Raw genomic sequence first — 7,177 nt, 5'->3', positions numbered from 1 at the left:
CATAGTAGTTAAATGGAGGTGATATAATGGACATAATAGTGAAAGTGTAATGGAAATTAATGACATTTTCAAGACCCAACAGTGATTTAACTGATTTAACGTCATTACATAATGACAAACCTATTTATGATTAATATATTGTGCTATAGGAAGATTATACTCTAAACCTTATGTTGGTTAATTTGTGGAATTTTATTACTATTTGTTTATTTTTTAACTTTGACATGACTAATTCAGTGGCAATACAGGATAGCCATGAGATAGAGATACACAAACTCCCTTTTCAGGAGTAGGTTTTCGATATTTCAGGATTCTTTCCATTAGATGTTCATATAGGGTTGCATGATTTTGTTGAATCATGGATGAGCGAATATTTCGAAAAGGTTTCTTCTTGTTTTCAATTAAACGTGAGCATATTCCTCGAGGGCCTGGTAAAATAATTTCTCCCTTGATTCTTTCAAAAGTTGAATATATTATTATTATTGATCAAAATGAAGCCAAAATTTAAGAAGTTTTCCATTAACAAAATTTTCGTTTGGTTACACTAGATTTTTTATTTATTTGATCAATATTGTCATTGAGACACACTCTATATAAACCATGTATATAAACAAAAAAAAATTACTTACACTTATTAGGTTCAAAATGAATAAAGATGAAATTCTTTACATCCTAAAGCATACTTAGATGATCATAGTTAGAACAGCATACATATCTATGAGTCCTTAGTATGCACCATATTAGCGATTTTTTTAACACATATTTAAAGACTTTGTTTTTAAATCAAGATTGAGGGGTAGATATCTTTCAAAGGGCTCAAATCTCATTTTCTTTAACAATGTCGACTCCATATTGAACATTTCTCACATCTTTCTTCCCATACTACTTACACATGACTCCCATTAGGGATTGCATCTAGTCATAAGTGATAGACTTGTTAACATGAGATTTGGCTTTCATAAAATCTAATTGAAACTCTAATGGAACTACTTAGTCAAATTTAATATCATGCATGAGACGTTCCTTAATCACCATATTACCCTAGGGATAGAAACCTATGTTTTCTTGCATGGTGCATGTTGGTATCTTCATTGGGGCTATAGACGCTCGCTGGCAATGGAGCAAGACAAGTGGCGCTATATTAAAACCTAGTGCATAATCCTCCCAGTCCTTCTGTTCAGGTAAATATTGATGGGTATGCTAACATCTCCACCAGGGCTATGGAAGGTCACTAGTAGTGGAGCAATATCAGTGGTATTGGACTAAGTCCAGTGTGCAATCCTCTCATCCTGTAGAGGCACATATCTCTTAAAATAAAATAATGCCTTTAACATGAAAAGAAAACAAGAATTCAAAAAGTTTCTTATCTCAAGATATTGGATAACTCTGTTGAGGCTATGGATGCTTGTTGGCAACTGAGCGACATTTGATTCCGAAAAATCATGTTATGCCAACGAAAAGCGAACCAAACCGTTGACAATTAGTCTCCATAGTTTCAATAAAGCTTTATTCCAAAATGAAATTCATTTTTATGAACGTTAATTAGTACTATGATTTATGAAATTTCTTGATCACTAATTGTAAGCATGTATGACTTATATATGGTGTTGAAATTAACTTGGGGAGTGAGATATTTACCAAATTATGATCATGTGCCCTAAACCATTATCACAATCACCCTAGTACACTGAATATAAAAACGAATGTATTCTATATGTGAATAAATATTAAACTCGTTAATCTTTAAGTATTAGGGCCTCATGTGACTTATCCTTATTTTATTTTTGCTATCGATCAACTGAAAATTTAAGATGTAAATATGTTCCTTCTATTGCTTTATGTTTTTTCCTTTTGAGTTTCCTTTTTCCTCATGAATCAACTCCATGCTCAAAGCGAAGGCACCTAATCTGTTGTTCTTGATGCTTCGCATGGAGGCATCATCCCCAGTTGGAGATGGATGTTGGTGCTTGATTTGACCCTCCTTAAAAGCTCGACCTTCGCGGGACTTTTCCTATTTCTATCGACCTAATTTAACTTCCTAGGATCATATTCGACTCCTTATCATTTACTCATAGTCATATGAAAAAGAGAGAGAAATAGTAAAAAATATCAAAATGATATTCAAAAAATAAAGGATGAGGTTAACGACATAAGTGGCATCATTTAAGAAATGTCATAATCCCTAGATATGCATATGTATTATTTTATTATTTATTATGGTTTTAATTTTATTAATCACATATAAAACATAATAATTAAATGTTAACTAATGCATATCACTAAAATATGATTAAAATTTTTATTCCAAACTAAGAACTCCTAAAAATGGGCAAACATTGTCCACAAAAGGGAGAATTAAATATACAAGTGAATTGTTTCTTATGCAAATCCTTTAATGCCCATATATTTAGGAGAGTTCAATTCCCTAAACGATGTATGCATATTTACAATAAATATTGTAAAATGGGGTTTCACAAAGATCAAAATCCATATTTTTACTTCATAAGGTTTATTCTTAATCTCATCACAAATTACTCTCCAAATTATAGCCTTCACCTTTACATTTAGATATCTAAGTCTTAGGTGCGACATAAAGTACATAAATAATTTAATTAAATTTTTACTATTTTAAACAAATAAATCTTGAAAATATATAAATAATAAAAAACAATTTTATTAAACCCAAGAACCTATTAGAAAGCATTGTAAGTCACCAATCAAAATAAAATTGAAATCTGTGTATTAAAATGAGTGATCATGAAATTGCAAGGGTTTATTTTTCCCTAATTGGAAAATGAAATTTACACATACAAATATATCCTCCATATTTTAGGGTTAAGTAATAAATTGAGATTTCTTACCATCGAACTAGTGAATAATGTAGATTATACAATATGTAAGAATCATGTTTGATTAAACAAAGGCTTGAATTGAAATATTTTTATTAAACCATTTAGATTTCTATGATTTTACCGTGTAGGCGTTAAAAAATTATAAAAATAATTTCTATGAACTTCATAAGGCCTCCCTCTCATTACAGTCTAAAGATTCAATGTTTTACACACTATAAAACATGAACCAAGTTTCGTTTATAATATTTTTAATTATTTACATGAAACCATATAAAATTTGCAAATATATGAAATATATCGAAGAAGAAGGTTACGTTAAATATTTATTAAATAGTATTGCATTCAACCTAGGTTAAGTCTTAAATATTACATTAAATTTATTGGGGTTGTCATAATATATGAGGAGCTGTTGTAGCGGCTATAACCACCCTCCAAAATTTTTCCTCCGCTTCGTTTTGGAGCCTCCCACCTCGAAATCATAGAATTTATCCTACACTGATCAGGTACTTGTGTCTATTTGATTTCATCTGACACTTAAAAGCTTGTGTTCACTCACTTGTCTTGTCGGTCAACCACAAGCTAACCCAGCACTTGGTTCACATCCAATCAATGGGTTGTCAGACAAAACTGCGCAATCCTGGAGGGCAGTCTGTATTCCCCTCAGGAATTGCACATAGTAGCCTAACAGCTACCCTGCACTCTAGAAATGCGCAAAGCAGGCCAACCAGCATTGCTATCTAGAAATGAGCAGAGCAGACCAGGCTAGCTGCACTGATCTCCATAAATGCTTAGAACTAGACAACAACACTTCTCCAAAAAATGCGCAAAGCAAGCCAACAACACTGCTCTAGAAAATTGCGCAGAGTTGGCTAGCCAGCTAGCGCCGCTCAGCCCAGAAATAGCACAGAAGTTTTCCCTCAATGATTGTCTGTTGCATGTGACGGTAGGTTGCCCAGTCCCCTCTAGAATTGTGTAATCCTTCCTTGCATGTCAGACAACTTTTCCCAAAAAAAAAAAAGGCGCCTAGATTTTAGGGATCTATTTTTAGCAACAGGAGCTACATGCAAAGTCGTTTTTAGAAACTCCCCGCCAAGTGTCGCTTTTTCCTATGTTTGTGGCATGCATGTCATAAACCCTAATTTCGCCAAATATATTTAAACAACGACTCAGAGCTCATTCTTCACATTTGATCTTGGAGATATGGCATTCCCAAGGCATCTATGAACCTTTGACACAGTCGGCACAACTTTTCTGGCTAAGTTTTTCTTTTCATGCCTTTCACTGATTTTTCTGTCGCTTTTTAGTTGTCAGCTTATATGAGTGTTGTTCACTTTGTTTTATTGAACGAACGTTGGTGTTTTAATGTGTTTTAACTTATAGATGTGTTGTTTCAAGTTTTGCATTACCTTTCCATGGTGTCACATGCATAACATTGTTTCTGCACAAACGATTGTTGTTGCGGAAACTCTCTTCATGAGCTTCATGGTTTTGTCGTTTGACTGATTTCTACACTTGCTTGAATTTCATGCATTCTTCTTCACTCATATCTACACCATCTTTGCACACACACTCAATCCTTTGTGTTTTCAAGTTGTCATTAGGCAGGTATGGGTTGTCTTGGCCCAGATCTTATGTCTCCATGCATGCTATGCGCATTCCTGGTAGTCAAGGCTCTGCCTAGGAATTACATAGAGGATGCCCACACTGGCTCCCAACTGTGCTCTGCATAATCCTGGGAAGGAGTTCCCAATCTTGCCCACTAGAACTGCGCAATGCGCAGTTCCAGCCAGCAACCTAGCCTAACTGTTGTATGCATTGCGCAGTTTCAATTAGCAGTCAACCTCACTAGATTGTGCTTTGTGTAGTTCTAGTAAACAGTCAGCCTCACTGGTAGCTGAGATTGCACAATGCGCAGTTCCATCTGACAATCTCCCAGCCTCCCGGAGTCAATGTTATGCAATCTTGCCCAGTAGTCACCAGTTTGTTCCTCGATTGATTCTCGAGTTTCTTGATGTTTTTTAGCTGACATTGACTTTTTGTGAGTATCTTCTCTGTCTCCAGATACCACATGTTTTGATCAGTTTCTCAGCAGTACAGGTATCATGGCCTCCAAGAGAGTTGGATCAAAAGATACAGTTGAAAGCAGTACTAGAGATGTGGTTGAGCAGGGGTCTATGAGCTTGCTCGTGTACACAGACACACACATGTTCATTGAGAAAGACATCAAGATCACATGGCAAGACATCAACACTATTTTCACGGGCAACTTTGAGGAGAATCTGGAGGACCAACAAGTCTATGTAAACATCCATAAGTCAGGATTATACAAGGTTGCATGCATGTATCCTATATTCCCATGTGCGGATGTGATCCACTAGATTGTCTCACACACTGATCTAAATATAATGACACTAAGCAGTGTCAGTGGAGCAGAGCTTGCTTCCTTCAATACGAAATATTATCAGCAGATGTACCATTTTCCACTGTCGGTGAGTACGATGGACGCACCATTCTACACTCCCAACAATAGCATGAATACAAGAGAAATCTTGAAGCATTGGGTAAGGGATCCATCAAAGTTTAGGACGACACCCAACCAGATATACAAGACAAAGACACTCAAGAAGGCATACCAATTCTTGGTCATCTTCGCATGCTTCTTATATGGCCAAGGGAGTACGGAGACCTTCCTGCAGAATTAGGTTCCTATGTTGGATCAGCTAGCAAGTGAAGGAAAATCGTTCAATTGGTCCGACATGTTGGCTCTCCAGCTGAAAGTGCATGTATCTAATGCGTGGAGTCCGCTCAAGGACCAGCAACCAAGATTCTTCATGTTTGCCTACCTGCTTGATGCAATATGTGCCCATCAACAGTTTCCTGGCATGAATTGGGCATGGACACCTTTAGAGAATGTTGTGAACGTATATTGCAAGTTGCTCTCATAATGCAGTTACTGAGGAGTCATGGCTAGACTATTTGACCATTTCATCGCCCCACTATACACGATAATCTTTGAACAAGATCCGCATTGCATGTCCTAGGCAACAATGGAGGCGTTGTTGAACATTGCAGATTGGTATGCCTCACCCGATGGCACCTTCATCAGGATGTACAGTGCGGAGAAGGCTCTGCATGTGTTTCTGAGGTTTTCCACGGACAATTTGGTCATGCAGGAGGTTGCATACCACATTTCGACAGGGTTATTAGCTGGATTACACAGGAAGAAGAAGGCACCATGGCCTATGCTTCCTTTTTGAATTGGGTTGTACGCGATCCAGAGTTTGAAAGAAGCGAATGCCGAGGTCGAGGACTTCAAGAAGTTTAAGTTCGACACCAAGAGTTTCAATCTGTATGATCCACATGGATTATGCAGGGACCACTGTGCGAGAGTGTACTATTCTTGGATCCACGGGCCGTGTCACTAGCTAGAGGAAGACCCATGGAGATATTGTTATAACTCCTCTAAGCTCAATGAACCGGCCAGCATGGCAGTAGAGTGGCTAGCAGCACTCAAGGCAGCACCAACAACAGCAGTAGCAAACAGAAAACCTATACAAGACAAAGGCAAGAGGAATATTATCGAAAGCACAGAGACGGAGCAAAGCTACAAGTTTAAGGAAGACCCACTTGTGGAAAGAGTAGATTTGGAGATAGATGCAAAGAGGCGACAACACCAAAGGAGGATAGTGCAAATAAAAACGGAGAAGCAAATACTAGAAGAAGCATAGAGGAAGTTGCAGGAAGTACAGCAGAATCTCAAAGAAAAACAAGAGTTGCGCAAAAGAGAGAAGGAAGCGCAACATGAACAGGAACAGGAGGAAGTGCAAGGCGCACAGACAACGCAAACTGCGCCAATACAGGTTGAAGACTTTGAACCAGCATTAAATGAGGAATAGGGTGAGCAGCAGCAAGAACAGGAACTTGCTCCATAGGATGAACTAATAGTAGAACAAATGGACATGGAGATGGAGTAGCCGGAATAGGATTAGGACACTGACTTCATGCTAAAAGCAACCGAGGTCACCCCACAGGCTCCAACAGCAGAGCAAGTCCCGAGTGAACAAGGGGATACCATTCTCCTTTAGGATAATATGGGAACATATGTGTACAACACAGCCTTTGATGAGTCATAGCACAAATTTGTACAAGCATGTAGAGCACACACCCCATATGAGCATGCATCACCTTCGCACTTTGAAGAACCGGTGATTATGTTAGATGTACGAAGGCATCTAACTGCCTCGGCTGATGCTACAAAGGCTTATGCTGAAGCCACAAGCTTGAGTGTGAAGTTCTTGATAGCAAAAAATGAGTGCATGACTAAG

This window comes from Pinus tabuliformis, chromosome 3_2, assembly GCF_031772625.1.
Source record: "Pinus tabuliformis cultivar Carrire ecotype Pingquan chromosome 3_2, CPIR1, whole genome shotgun sequence".
NCBI classification, from domain to species: domain Eukaryota; kingdom Viridiplantae; phylum Streptophyta; class Pinopsida; order Pinales; family Pinaceae; genus Pinus; species Pinus tabuliformis.
This window is presented reverse-complemented; position numbering follows the sequence as displayed.